The sequence below is a fragment of the Oncorhynchus mykiss genome, chromosome 16 (assembly GCF_013265735.2).
Source record: "Oncorhynchus mykiss isolate Arlee chromosome 16, USDA_OmykA_1.1, whole genome shotgun sequence".
NCBI lineage: Eukaryota > Metazoa > Chordata > Actinopteri > Salmoniformes > Salmonidae > Oncorhynchus > Oncorhynchus mykiss.
The window spans coordinates 26,520,308-26,536,541 of record NC_048580.1 but is presented as its reverse complement, the minus strand read 5'-3'; the positions used below and the strand labels follow the sequence as shown (position 1 = coordinate 26,536,541).

At 43.0% G+C, this 16,234-nt stretch overlaps 1 protein-coding gene across 1 annotated transcript in view; it reads right to left on the bottom strand.

Annotated features, from left to right (window-relative positions):
• Window positions 1–16,234, bottom strand: part of ngfrb (nerve growth factor receptor b) — an 82,116-nt gene that overhangs the window by 40,612 nt on the left and 25,270 nt on the right. The window lies entirely within an intron of this gene.

The following is a 16,234-nucleotide window of genomic DNA, read 5'->3' as shown; positions in this document are numbered from 1 at the left end:
TTGATTGACAGCTAGCAAGACACACATTGATGATTTCCACAGTGGGGAGAAGCTGTACAGATAAGCCTGGTGCCCAAATGTATGACGTATGTCACAGAGTTCAGAGTCGAGGGTGGAGACGGATGGATTCAGTTCAGTCAGTCATCCTGATAAACCCTTCTCAGCTAGTTTATCTTGGCTAGATGGCAACAACAGCAACATGCTGCTAGTTACAACTTGTAAAAGTAAGCAAAGAGTTTCTTTCCAAAACGCTATATACCCATTTTAAGACAAATAATCATGTTTTTTTAGCTAAATGCTACACTGAGTGTACAAAACATTAAGAACACATGCTCTTTCCATGACATAGACTGACCAGGTGAATCCAGGTGAAAGCTATGATCCCTTATTGATGTCACTTGCTAAATCTACTTCAATCAGTGTAAATGAAGGGGAAAAGACAGGTTAAATAAGTATTTTGAGACTATTGAGACATGGATTGTGTATGTGTACCATTCAGAGGGTGAATTGGCAAGACAAAATATTTAAGTGTCTTTGAACGGGGTATGGTAGTAGGTGTCAGGCACATCGGTTTGAGTCAAGAATGGTAACTCCGTTGGGTTGATCACACGCAACAGTTTCCTGTGTGTGTCAAGAATGGTCCACCACGCAAAGGGCATACAGCCAACTTGATAAAACTGTGGGAAGCATTGGAGTCATGGGCCATCATCCCTGTGGAATGCTTTCAACACCTTCTTGATAGTTATATGAGATAGGTAGGTAAAACATTTACATTTGACATTTTAGTCATTTAGCAGATGCTCTTATCCAGAGCGAATTACAGTCAATGCATTCATCTTAAGATAGCTAGGTGAGACAAACACATATCACCATCAAATATACAGTATACCAACATTCCATTACAGCTAAACAATCAATATATAGTGGTTTGTAAAAATAAAATAAAAACATTTTAATACACAACTAAAATCTATTAATAAAACATCTGAGAACAATAATATTTTACAGACACAATCATCTCGGTTGAAAAAAACATACATGTGAAAAAATTGGTGGATGTAGCGTTTTTGGAAATAAACTCTTCAAGTGATGTTTATTTCGATGGGCAAGGGAGAAATAACTTCACGTAACGTTATTGGTCACCATCTGGATTTGGTCACCATTTCCAAGTTATACCATCCCACTTGATTTTTTTTCTCGTAGGATAGCAGCATACACGAGAAATAACTTGTAATATTGGAGGTAACCATCTGGATGTCACAGTGATACAGTCTACACTGCTTAATGGGGATGGTTTGTGCTGCAGGCCGACAGCACAACAACACAGTGTCCTTTGCTCCCGCTCGCCTCAGTAAAGAAAGGGAAGTACACAATACAGTATATACAAAAGTATGTGGACACCACTTCAAATTATTGGATTTGACTATTTCAGCCACATCCGTTGCTGAAAGGTATATAAAATAGAGCACACCGCCATGCAATCTCCATAGACAAACACTGGCAGTAGAATGGCCTTACTGAAGAGCTCAGTTACTTTCCACGTGGCACTGTCATAGGATGCAACCGTTCCAACAAGTCAGTTCGTAAAATCCTGCCCTGCTAGCGCTGCCCCTGTCATCTATAAGTGCTGTTATTGTGAAGTGGAAATGTCTAGGAGCAACAATGGGTAAGCCTCGAAGTGGTAGGCCACACAAGCTCACAGAACGGGATCGCCGAGTGCTGTAACGTTTAGCGTGTAAAAATTGTCTGTCCTCGGTTGCAACACTCACTACCAAGTTCCAAACTGCCTCTGGAAGCAACGTCAGCACAAGAACTGTTCGTCGGGGCCTAGCATTTGCACAAAGGCCTAAGATCACCAAGCGCAATGCCAAGCGTCGGCTGGAGTGGTGTAAAGCTTGCCGCCATTGGACTCTGGAGCATTGAAAACGCGTTCTCTGGGGTGATGAATCACGTTTCACCCTCTGGCAGGCCGATGGGTGAATCTGGGTCTGACGGACGCCAGGAGAATGCTACCTGCCCCAATGCATAGTGCCAACCATAAAGTTAGGTGGAGGATGAATAACGGTCTATGGCTGTTTTTCACGGTTCAGGCTAGGCCCCTTAGTTCCAGTGAAGGGAAATCTTAACGCTACAGCATACAATTACATTCTAGACGATTCAGTGCTTCCAAATATGTGGCAACAGTTTGGGGAAGGCACTTTCCTGTTTCAGCATGCACAAAGTGAGGTCCATACGGAAATGGTTTGTCGAGAATGGTGTGGAAGAACTTGACTGGCCTGCACAGAGCCCTGACCTTAACCCCATCGAACACCTTTGGGATGACTTGGAACACCGACTGCGAGCCAGATCTAATCACCCAACATCAGTTCCCAACCTCGTTAATGCTCTTGTAGCTGAATGGAAGCAAGTTCCTGCAGCAATGTTCCAACATCTAGTGGAAAGCCGTCCCAGAAGAGTATAAGCTGTTAAAGCAGCAAAGGGGGAACCAACTCCATATTAATGCCCATGATTTTGGAATGAGATGTTAGACGAGCAGGTGTCCACATACTTCTGGTCATGTAGTGCAGCTAGATACTGTAGCCAATATCCGGCCAGGGTAACAGCTAAAGCACATTTATTGTAGTGATTTCACCGAAAATGTACAATTACAGCATTAACGTCTAATGTTACATTTTTGTTAAAAAAAATATATACAGGTCAAAAGTTTTAGAACACCTACTAATTCAAGGGTTTTTCTTTATTTTTACTATTTTCTACATTGTAGAATAATAGTGAAGACATCAAAACTATGAAATAACACATATGGAATCAGGTAGTCTGGCCCAGGAGTGTGAAGGTGAACGGAAAGGCTCTGGAGCAACGAACCGCCCTTGCTGTCGCTGCCTGGCCGGTTCCCCTCTTTCAACTGGGATTCTCTGGCTCTAACCCTATTACAGGGGCTGAGTCACTGACTTACTAGGGCTCTTTCATACCGTCCCTAGGAGGGGTGCATCACTTGAGTGGGTTGAGTCACTGATGTGATCTTCCTGTCTGGGTTGGCGCCCCCCCCTTGGGTTGTGCCATGGCGGAGATCTTTGTGGGCTATACTCGGCCTTGTCTCAGGATGGTAAGTTGGTGGTTGAAGATATCCCTCTAGTGGTGTGGTGGCTGTGCTTGGCAAAGTGGGTGGGGTTATATCCTTCCTGTTTGGCCCTGTCCGGGGGTGTCCTCGGATGGGGCCACAGTGTCTCTTGACCCCTCCTGTCTCAGCCTCCAGTATTTATGCTGCAGTAGTTTATGTGTCGGGGGGCTAGGGTCAGTTTGTTATATCTGGAGTACTTCTCCTGTCCTATCCGGTGTCCTGTGTGAATTTAAATATGCTCTCTCTAATTCTCTCTTTCTCTCTTTCTTTCTCTCTCTCGGAGGACCTGAGCCCAGGACCATGCCTCAGGACTACCTGACATGATGACTCCTTGCTGTCCCCAGTCCACCTGGCCGTGCTGCTGCTCCAGTTTCAACTATTCTGCCTTATTATTATTCGACCATGCTGGTCATTTATGAACATTTGAACATCTTGACCATGTTTTGTTATAATCTCCACCCGGCACAGCCAGAAGAGGACTGGCCACCCCACATAGCCTGGTTCCTCTCTAGGTTTCTTCCTAGGTTTTGGCCTTTCTAGGGAGTTTTTCCTAGCCACCGTGCTTCTACACCTGTATTGCTTGCTGTTTGGGGTTTTAGGCTGGGTTTCTGTACAGCACTTTGAGATATCAGCTGATGTACGAAGGGCTATATAAATAAATTTGATTTGATTTGATTTAGTAACCAAAAAAGTGTTAAACAAATGAAAATATATTTTATATTTGAGATTCTTCAATAAGCCACCCTTTGCTTTGATGACAGCTTTGCATACTTTTGGCATTCTCTCAACCAGCTTCATGAGGTAGTCACCTGGAATGTGTTTCAATTAAAAGGTATGCCTTCTTAAAAGTTAATATGTGGAATTAATTTTCTTCTTAATGCGTTTGAGCCAATCAGTTGTGTTGTGACAAGGTAGGACTGGTATATAGAAGATAGCCCTATTTGGTAAAAGACTAAGTCCATATTATGGCAAGAACAGCTCAAATAAGCAAAGAGAAATGACAGTCCATCATTACTTGAAGACATGAAGGTCAGTCAATCTGGAAAATGTCAAGAATTTTGAAAGTTTCTTCAAGTGCAGTCGCAAAAACCATCAAGCACTATGATGAAACTGGCTCTCATGAAGACCGTGTCGTGGAAATGCTAATTCATTAATGAGGAGAGACAAGGGCAGCAATCAAGTTATTTCTTTATTCAAAATCTATTAATAAGAGAGCAGGTCACACCATACACACAAGTGAAAAGAGTGAGAACTCAGCCATTCGGAGTTGGGGTTTGCCTATATAGCCCAACCTTGTCACATTTCCTTAATCCACCACAACTGTCTCAATGTGTCAAACTAACTGATATCTACTGTATTAGGGGGCCAAATATTCGGAGTCCTCTGTGTTCTCCTGCGAGTACTAAGAACTGTTTGTTGTTAGAATAGAGGAGAGACTTTGTTCGGAACAGAGATACCTCATTCTGAACGTGCAAGTTTCAGGGTACAGAGGGTGGGGGTAAGAACACGAGATGTGCACAGCCGTTGTGGATTAGGTACAGAGTTAGGTGGAAACAGCAATTTACACAACCAGAGTAACAGGATTGTGCATACCTATCATTTAAAACCTGTTTCGGAAAGGCATGCCGCTAGCGGGACACCTCGACAACATAGGTGAAATTACAGGGCGCGAAATTCAAATTACAGGAAGATAAATACTTAACATTCATAAAATAACAAGTGTTATACAACAAAATAAAGCTTAATTTCTTGTGAATCCAGTCACCATGTCAGATTTCAAAAAGGCTTTACGGCGAAAGCATACCATGTGATTATCTGAGGACAGCGCCCCACGTAGAAATGCATAATATACATTTTCCATCCAAGGACAGGAGTCACGAAAGTCAGAAATAGCAATAAAATAATCACTTATCTTTCAAGATCATCTTTTGGTAATACAAAAGGTCCAATCTAGCCTAATACGAAACATTTTGTAAACGGCTCATGAATTTTGTCTCCTTCAACTTTTGACGAAACATTCGATGTAATTACTCACACTAAACTTACGTTTTTCCACTCATGGTTGGTTTCATTGCAATCCTCTGTTTGTTAGTAACGCAACCAGACTTCATGGTTATTTTCGCGGGACGTATTGACTGAAAGGAACTGATTTGAACACACCAAACAATGACCTCATTGCGCACCAATGATATGACCAGTGCTTCGTTGATTGACTGTATTTCGGCCCAATGACCACTGATCGTCATGGTAGACAGCCAATGAGCTGAGGTAAACGGCAATGTGTAACGGTTATATTCAGAAAGACTAGCCCTTGCTTGAAACTCGAGCGTAAAGACACTAATTTGCCATTGAAAATTTTACCTGAACCAGCCACGCTGGTTACGCATAGCAGTATTGTTTCGAGAGCATTTCCCCCAGTTTTATCTGAATAATTATGGCAACTAAATCTGGAAAATCAAAGGCAAACTCTAGGTATACAGATCTACATGATATTATCGATGAAATTGATAGGGAAAGTGAGACGGAGTTACTACAAGATGAGTCAGATAGTGAACAGTTTTGACTCGCAAACCGAGGAGATGTTTTTGTACGGAGAAGATGCAGTGTTGGACTGGTAAATACTTCTCATGACGTTTTGAAATGAGAGGAAGAGGGTCGTTGGCACTCTGTGCTGGAGGAGGATGTCGAGCCACTTCCTCCAACATTCAGACAGAAAAGGCCACCAGGACCTGAGCTGGACATAACCTCGAAGTACAGCCCCATTCAACTTTTTCAGCTGTTTTTCACCTTGTCAGTTGTTGATGGTGTTGAACACTAATAAGTATGGCAGGCAAGAAAGAGGCATGGAAGCCCATTTCCACGTCAGATCTTTTTTGTTACCTGTCAATGGTCATTTACATGGGTCATGTGAAGCTAAAGACTACTGGAAAACTGCTCCCCTCTATCAACTGCCTTTCCTCTCCACTGTCATGTCATGCAAAATGTGTCTGACAATGTCATGGGCGCTTCATATCAGTGACCCAGAAGTTGATGAGGACAACGAGAAGAAGCGAGGCACAGCAAGGTTTGATAGGCTCGGCAAAATAAAACCTCTCTACCAGTGTGGTTGAGGCCTGCAAGACCTATTTTCAGCCCGCCCAGGACTTTCCATCAATGAGAGGATGGTAACCTCAAAGGCCAGAATTGGCCTAAAACAATACATGCCTAACAAACCAAATAAATGGGGTTACAAACTGTTTGTTTTGGTTGATTCTGCGTGTGCATACAAGTGCAATTTTTTTGTTTATGAGGGGACGAGCAGTTGTGCGACCGGTAAGGGACTTAGCTATGATTCCGTCATGGAGTTATTAGATTTTCAACGAATGGGGAAGGGCAACAAACTTTTTGTGGACAACTTCTACACAAGCCCTACCCTGTTCACAGACCTGAGGAAGCAGGATGTGTGGGCTTGTGGCACCATTCAGGCCAACAGTGGGCTTTCCGAAAACCAAGGTGAATGACATGCCTAAGCGGGCTGATTGGGGTACCATGAGATGGATTCGACAAGATGGCCTGCTCTTTTTGAAGTGGATGGATACAAGAGAGGTGGTCATGTGCACCACTATCCAAGAACAATCAAGCGCTATGATGAAACTGGCTCTCATGAGGACCGCCACAGGAATGGAAGACCCAGAGTTACCTCTGCTGCAGAGGATAAGTTCATTAGAGTTACCAGCCTCAGAAATTGCAGACCAAATAAATGCTTCACAGAGTTCAAGTAACAGACACATCTCAACATCAACTGTTCAAATGAGACTGTGTGAATCCGGCCTTCATGGTCAAATTGCTGCAAAGAAACCACTACTAAAGGACACCAATAAGAAGAAGAGACTTGCTTGGACCATGAACATGATTAATGGACATTAGACCGGTGGAAATTTGTCCTTTGGTCTGAAGTCCAAATTTGAGATTTTGGGTTCCAACCGCCATGTCTTTGTGAGATGCGGTGTGGGTGAACAGATGATCTCCGCATGTGTATTTATCACCGTGGAGGATGGAGGAGGAGGTGTCATGGTGTGGGGGTGCTGTGCTGGTGACACTGTCTGTGATTTATTTAGACAATGACACAACACACCTCCAGGCTGTGTAAGGGCTATTTTACCATGAAGGTGAGTGATGGAGTGCTGTATCAGATGACCTGGCCTCCACAATCCCCCGACCTCAACCAAATTGAGATGGTTTGGGATGAGTTGGACCGCAGAGTGAAGAAAAAGCAGCCAACAAGTGCTCAGCATATGTGGGAACTCCTTCAAGACTGTTGGAAAAGCATTCCAGGTGAATCTGGTTGAGAGAATGCCAAGAGTGTGCAATGCTGTCATCAAGGCAAAGGGTGGCTATTTGAAGAATCTCAAATATATTTTGATTTGTTTTCCACTTTTTTGGTTACTACATGATTCCATATGCGTTATTTCATTAGTTTCCATGTCTTCACTATTATTCTTCAATGTAAAAAAAATTAAAAATAAAGAAAAAGGCCATTGGATGAGTAGGTGTTCTAAAACTTTTGATTGGTAGTGTATAATAAAACATTACTCAGATAAAAACAGAATGATTCTGAACACTCCCAAAGTCCCAACTTCGGCAGACAAATTCTCGCTGATATTATCTAGCCACAAGCATAAACTAGCTAGATGGGAAGGGCTCTTCAGGATGACTGACTGAACTGAACTGACTGAACCAAATCTGTTCGTCTCCACGTGACTCTCGATGCGCGATAAACGTTATCAATTTGGGAATAAGGTGTGTCCTGATAATCTCTCCCTGCACAGAGAAAGAAGAATGCTGGCTTTGAAAAAAAAGAAATACAAAAATCCAGTTGAATCAATTTTAAGATAACATTTTAAGGCAGCAACATGTCAAGACTGCAAGGGGTGGGTAGACTTTCACTAGGCACTCATAAATGTGTGTGTGTGTGGATATTTCAGTAGCTGGCCACACCTGAAAAAGCAATGACCATTCTGCATTCCAACCTCTTGAATACTGTAGTCAACAGTGTTCCTAGTCTTTTACAGACTCCACAGTGGAGGTTTATGGTTTCAGGGCTGGAGAAAGAGGGGTTTCCGACACAACCCTGTTTTTATTACATGTCATTACGCTTGAGTGGTGCCAAAACTGTAACCTTTCCCACCACAAGCCCAGTCCTGTCCTAGAATCCAGTTAAGTAACTTAACAGTTGCTTAAAAAAGTATTTCAGAAATTGTGATGTTCATTCATTGCTCAGACTCGGTGACAAAAATGTACTTCCGCATGTAATGACGTAATTTCTGCCAATACAAATACTATATGGCTTGCTTGCTCTCCTCACCTGATCTTTCTTTCTCTCTGGCTATATGGCTAGCTCTTACTTGGGTGCCTCTCTTTTTCTTTCTTTCTCTCTCTCTCTCTCTCTCGCTCCCCTTGACCTTTCTCATTTATCTGTGCACATACCCCTGTGTTTATTCATGTGCGGATGGACTTGTGCACAGTTGTTGCTGTGTGTGTGTGTGTGTGTGTGTGTGTGTGTGTGTGTGTGTGTGTGTGTGTGTGTGCGTGCTTGCACGTGCTTGCACGTGTACATATTTGCGCGCGTGTGTGAGTGTCTGCTCTGCGGCAGAATGTGATAGGCACTGCTAGAGGTCACCCGCCGAAACCTGAGAGTGCAGAGGAGTAACTCCATCGCTTTTATCGACCGGGACACTCTTCTCAGCATCTGTTCCCCTTTCTCCTATCCTCTCTTCCGTCTCTCCCCTTTTAGCCTCTCTCCTTCGCTCTGCTTCTGCACCACCCCCTCTTGTCTCTCTTCCTCTCTCTTCGCCGGCCCTCCCTCCTCTACCTGTCTTTCTCTTGTTGTGTTCATCTGCAACCTCTGCTCCTCCTTTCACCCAAATGGTCAAATTGAGGAATAAGGTCTAAAAAAGTCAGGCAGTGCTATAAAACAAAGGTATTGATATACATCACTCATAAAATGTGTTCGTTAATAACCTGCTGGGGGAAAACTGAAGAGCCTTTTCTCCCCATTAGATTTGGACTGCTGGACAAGATTCAGAGTACCAAGGACCAACATTCATTTCTGATAAATAACTACAAATAAAGACAAGAGTTCATTTAACTTGAATATATAGCTTTGACAGAGGAGATGTGTCATGCTGCATGAGGCAAATGGTGGTCACAGAAGATACTGACTGGTTTTCTGATCCATGCCCCTTTCTTTTTTTGTAAGGTATCTGCATTCCCAGTCATGTGAAATCCATTGATTAGGACCTAATGAATTTATTTCAATTGACTGATTTCCTTATATTTAACTGTAAAATGATTTAAATTGTTGCATGTTGCGTTCATGCCATGATCAATGCAGATATCTGATAACTATGGCATATAGCTGATAAGAATTACCGTTGGGAAGGGTTGGCCATGCTACAAGCAAGCCTACATACAAGCTTCCAACACATCATCCATCTATCACAGGGACTTGGGCTACCAACTGGAAAATTGGCCATGAATGGAAGCGGCACGAGCCCCGCCACAAGTGTTGTGGTCATCCCTGGACCGGAACACAACGCTGCAATTAAAAAAGCAACTCCCAAAAATTCTTCTTGGAATGTCGAAGGGCTGAATTACACAACATTCCAGAAAATGGCCACACTGCGCCATTCGTTATTTGTTATGAGTCCTTAACACAAGGAGACAATTCTTTGCATCTACATGCGTGGAATTTGGAGACTTAAAACTCCCTTCGTCGGCACAAGGCTTGTATTGTGTTGAGCAGAGAGCAATGGGGTTCAGGAGATAAGGTCAACTGTGGCCATATAGCCCAAGTCAATAGAACTGATGCAAGGCCATAGAAGTCAAAAGTGGACTCAAAGAGGGTAGCCCGCGCTATGGCCTTACAATGGCACACTTTACAAAGACAGACAGACGGATGGACGGACAGACAGATGTAGGGGCAGACAGACAAAATAGTCTCAAGTTATTAGGCCCGGGTGAGGGTCTCACCAGTCGCCTCAGCTAATGATGTGGTAATTCTATGGAACATAAAATCTCTCCCTCGTTCTCTCTCTTTCTTTCTCTCTCTCTCATTCGAATAAATCTGGCTTTTCACAAAATAATATGTTGGTCAAAACACATAGGCTAGTCTACTCAAGTAGCATCTTAATCTGAGCCCGTTTGCTTCAAGCAATTTGAATTATTATATGGATTATAATTCATTGGCATTTTTTTAGGGATTGATATATTTTTTTGTTAAGGCAATTCAAGTCTGACATTTTTACGTTGAAATTACAAACTTCACAAGCCTTTTAAAACCTCCAAAACACTACAAGTTTGCATTTCCTGCAGGAAAATTCTGAGCAACAAAATAATAATTGAGATCCAAATATAGCCACAGCAAAAAATAAATGAAACGTGAGCCTTTTGGCTCCACAAAGTTTGTGTTGATGCTGAAGAAGATGGATAGTACAGTATGAGGTGAGAGGGGAGCTGCGGAGCACATTGGAGAAAGTGAGGAAGATGGTGTGTGGCACAATGCTGTTTGCAATGGCATGGTAGGAGAATCCGTCGCTCGCAGCCATTTCTGCTAGAATTTCATTCAGTGCTTGCGTCAGCTTGAGGTAAGACTGCATCACTCTAGGACGTTTGGCTGCTACAGCGCCCTCTGCACTTGCTGAAGCCCCCTCTGCACTTGCTGAAGCCCCCTCTGCACTTGCTGAAGCCCCCTCTGCACTTGCCTCACAATTGTTGGGGGATGTAGGCCTGCATGTCGGATCAATCCACTTGTCGAACTGCCTGTAGGCTACATTTTATTCTGCGCTTGCATATTTGCATTCTGTCTCAGTGGCATTACTTTACCCTAGGCCTACTAACTGTACTTCAAGGTTGTGTATACAGTTTCAGCATAAACAATATGCATAAACAATATAGTAAATGCGATAGGCTATTACAACAGCATACACTGAGCCATGATTATCGATCATTATTGATCAGATAGCAGAGCAAAGAAGACTATAGAGAAGCCAGAATTAGACATTGAATATAATTTAACAGTTCAATTTCACGTCATGCTGTTCATATAAATAATGGATTATAATTGACCAGTTTCTCGCAGTTATTTCTCCTGGAAAACGGGAGTGGGTTTGGGCAGGGAGTCTCTGTAAATCTCTGTAACCCGGTTTCCACTAAAAAACCCTAGTTGTATATGGTGCTGGTTAGTTGATCACTCCTTTTCCCGATTTGTTGAGGGCAGTCTGTCGTTAATCGTTAATGTCAACCAAACACAGGAAGGAAACAGCCTGAGCCCACCCCCCTACTCCCCCACCTACCCAACTAATAACAGAATGCACTTGGCCCGATGCTTCCTCCATCCCCTCTCCTCTGATCCCCACCTGACCTTGTATACAATGCTCTGTCATGTCCAATAAGTCAGCCCATGAACCTCAACGTCTGTCTGTGAGTGAGTGAGTGAGTGAGTGAGTGAGTGAGTGAGTGAGTGAGTGAGTGAGTGAGTGCGTGCGTGCGTGCGTGTGTGCGTGCGTGTGTGTGTGCGTGTAGTAGTGGTAAAAAATATATGTGGGTAAAAAATATCCGCTGTTCAGAGGTAAGTATCACTCCCTAAACTTTCAAAACATTTTTGCGCAAAAGGTGTGTAAACGCTTGCGCCCCACCAAAAAAGGTGGGTATGTGCGTTTAGCCTCCACTACACCACTGTTTGTGAACCTATGTTAATATACGTGTGCGTGTGTTTGTCGTCAGCCTCTCCACTACCCTTGGCCCTGAGGCCATACATCCAGGGGCCCCAGCCTTGGGTTAGGGGCCAGCCCAGAACATGTGCAGCGTGTCTGGGGTATAATCCTAAGGAGGGAGGGAGGCCATGGATGGTGTCCTCCTCTTCCCCCACTAACCTTGAGGTACTCAGCCAGTGCTTCAAATTGATAAGAACTGGACATGAGGACCTTTAGGACTGCTTACCCAGTCATGGTCCAAGAGAAAGCTGTTACAATAAGGCTAGCTTTACCAACCTGTTTTAGCTATTGTATAGAACACACACACATATTCGCACATGTACAGTATGTGAGCACACGTGTATGCATGTAACAGTAACCCCCAGGGCTCAACAGACAAACACATCTGTCACCCTGTAAACCGATCCTGTTATTAGCCATATTACACAGCAATTTCATGGCCCCATCTTCCTTTGTACACGGTGTACAGTGAAGTTGCCTCTAGACGCTGATCAGTTTTGCATTTTCCCCAATAATGGTTAAGATTAAGATTGGGGGAGGAGAATCTGATTCTAGATCTGTACCTAGGGGAAACTTCGCCCCGGAGCATTGTACAGCACCAGCATTCCATTGAGGATTAATCACATACACTCCACAGTAACATCACTTTGTCCAAGTTGATTTACGATCACACCGAAGATGTCGCTCTGACTGAGGCTTGGTTATGGTTAACTAGACTGTTTTCATTCATCAACTTCAACGTTGGAGCAATTTGAACCCAGCAGGAATTTTGGGGGATTAACCCTTTGTTGTTTTCTCCATCTCAGTCATGTCCCTTGGGGAGGTTCTGAACCACTCTAACCTCCCAAACAGACCTCTGTCACACGATATGATAGCCTCCCATGGCCTACGAATCTTGACCTCTACACGGTGGCCTCACTGGCATGGATCAGAGTCGAAGGCATGTTGCACTTTCCTTTAGATAACCATCATCATTTCACTTGAGACGCTACTGGCCGTCAACTCCACTTACAAGGGACTAGCATCAAGGAGGGTGCGTCTCAAACGGGAGACACTTCAGAACAAACTTACTTTTGGATGCCTTCTTCCACCCCCCACCCCTCGAAGAAAGCATGCCTCCCACCTCTAAAGAAATTCAGCAGTGGCAATATATTCCTTTTGATAATAGACATTCTGCTGGTTAAAAGTAACCATCTACCGAGGTTGGATTTAATTGATCTGAGCATTCCGTTAAAGTTTCTGGCAAGGGTTTTACCTAGGGAAGGAAATATATCTACTCCCATATATTTAAAAAGGGAAACTATTGGGATTCCATAAGTAGCAATGGAGTCATCCATCGGGGTCTTGAGCAGCAGTACTGTAGGGCTTTAGGTTAAAGCTAAATGTATCTATGAATCTTCAATGCGTTAGGGAGCGATAGAGATACAATGTCTAGATGTAAGGTAGTAAAATATTGTCTGCATATAATGAGATGAAGTGATCAGTAGATGTTATGGAAATGTATGTTATTTCCTTTCGATTGACAAATCGCCTGGGCCAGGGGTTCCGTGGAGAATAAGAATAGCAATAGCGAAATTGGATTGCCTTGTCTGCTGCTTCTAGTCATTTTCAATGGAGCAGAGCAGACATTGCCTGTTATAACTATGGACGAGGGATTGGAATATAGTATTTTAACCATATTAATGAAAATGGAGGCAATTCCCATCTGTTCCAAGACAGACCAATTTGGGTACGTACGTCTCGAGACGGGATGACAGCATTTTAGAAAACAGTTGAATATCTGTGTTAATCAAAAGGTAGGGGACGATAGTGAGAACACTGGGTGGCATCTTGTCTTTTGGGGGGGGGGGGGGGGGGGGGGGGGGGATTAGTGCTGTATTCACATCTCTCCCAAATGAACCTTGTGAACGGCTGTATTAATTGTTTAAAGCAATAGTGGACCTAATTGATTCCAGCATTTCAAATACACATCAGGAGGAAAGCCGTTCCATCCAGGTGATTTGCCTTTATTCATGATATCCAATGCTCTATTGAGTTAATTGAGAGAGATTTGAGGTGATATCTTCTCTAATAGTGATTTATTCAACCCAGATGCAAATGCAGTTGCATTCTTTTTTTGTAAAAACTTTTGTTGCATCCCATAGAATCCAGGGGTCCGACTGAATTTGTATTGATCATTATGAATTAATTTAGTTCAATTTCGAATTGATCGCAGAAATCCATATTGTGGATCGTTTAGCAGATTCTGAAATTTGAAGTTTGGCGGTATTAAGCATGGTGGTCGACAAGCTCTTCTGTCTAATTTCTATTTTCTTAATTAAAGACAATAGCGGAGTAGATAATAGTGTGAAATCGATTTGTGAGAATGATTTACGCCCTGCTTGAATACCTGTACTCTTTAGCTTCAGGATTATGTGCTCGTCCAGGCATCAATGAGGTTGTAACCAGAGAGTATATGCTGGAGAGCCTTGGTTGCGTGTGGATTGTAGTTAGTCTTACTATGTCCAAAATGGCATTCACGACTGTCCCAAGAACCAGATGGAATTCAGTTAATCCTAACAAGATGCTGTTCAGAGAATACAAAAAAAACATAGAACCATGTGAATTTGTAGCATGCACATGAATAAAGGCAATTTTTCTTTCCATTTAAAGAAAGTGACTTTGCATTCTTGGTCTTCACCTTTACCCAACAGGTGCATTTTGAGTTTATTTATGTATCATTATGATCACCCCTTTTAGTTTTGTACAAATATATATTTTTTCTTTCTGTGTGAATCCTTTTGGAAGCAGCTGTGGTTCTTCTAGCATTGCTATATCAACATGGTTTCTTGCTAGGATACCAACGCAGCTGGAACGTTTAATAGGACAGTTTCGGCCTCTCAAATTCCAAGATAGAATAGCTAGTGTTGCCATTTGTTAAAAAAAAAAAAGAATATATTACTAATAATGTCATTGTCATCTTTAGTGTTTAATAAGCCCATGGATGTGAAACAAAAAGCAGGACCCACAGGAAAAGCCACCCATTGGGCCCTGGCCAAAAGAAGTGCACGGTACAGTATAGGGAATATGATGCCATTTGTGACACACTCAGAGTATGTTCTATATTATCATCATTGTGTTCTAAGGAGAGGACTGGTGAGAGTATTCCTTCTCAAATCTCCAATATAACACTAACAGTAATCCCTTTGGTAATGAGAGGGAAAATTGGATTTTCACAGCAGCTATTGGCGGCAATAAGGTAAACACAACCATTTCTCAACCATCGCAGATCTTTTTTCAACTCCCTCCACTTTCATGAGCTGCTAGAATGCCGAATCATCCCAATGGCCGACAAAAATATACTTCGCAAGACATACAGAATAATGAATTGGATACAGTGTAAATGTCAATGGACGGACATAACGGCTTTCCTGACGCCTTCCATTCTTAAACGCACTGATCTCTCTCACCGCTAGAGTTACAACAAGAAGCAGTGTCTCCTGTTCCTACTCTCTCTCTCTCTCTCTCTCTCTGGCTCTCTCTCTCTTCTCTCTCTCTCTTTTTCGCTCTCTCGGGTCTCTCTTTCTTTCACTCACTCTACGTCTCTCTCTCTCTCCACCCTGCTAACTAGGTTCTGGCAGTATATAGCCTTAAGGCTGCATCAACTCTATAGCCTTAAGGCTGCATCAACTCACTCCACGTCCTTAATGGATGAGGACATCTGGCAGGGATACAGATTGAGAAGTAATGATGAATCATGTGCTCCTTAAAACGATTAGATCAGATAGTAAGAGTACATGATTAGGTTAGATTCAAGAGTAATATATGATGATGAGGACGAAACACAAAACAGTGGTCTGTGAAACTTCATGCCTGGAATGAAAATCTAGATTAAGATGTTACTGGTAAGTGCACTACTGTATAAGCCGTCTGCAGACTGCAAAATTACATCAGACTCTGAATCATGTTCATATAGGAAGTGGGTTCACAGAGTATTTATTTTCTTTCAAATATTGAGTGTTTGTTTGAGCCCACCTCGCCACTCGCCTCCATCCTTTGGCTGTCCCGAGGCAGATCCTGAACCAATGGAGATATGGTTTCCACCAAACCGTTCCTGGTTTCCATTTCACTGGTTGGCTGTTACTCATGTGTTGTTTTTACCTCTATAGGGGATTCTAGTGCTGCGGGGAATTTCATCGACCAGGCCCTCGTCTCCTCCATGAATATCTCCTCATACCCGCTCTCCTCTTCCAGTCCATTCCCTGGATAATCGACCTGTGGGATCAGGCATTATCACACACGTCGGTTGAGAGTCCTGTGGTTGCCCTCGAGCCCGACATCCCGGAGGTTTACCAGGATCTCTGGGAGGTGTTCTCCAAGA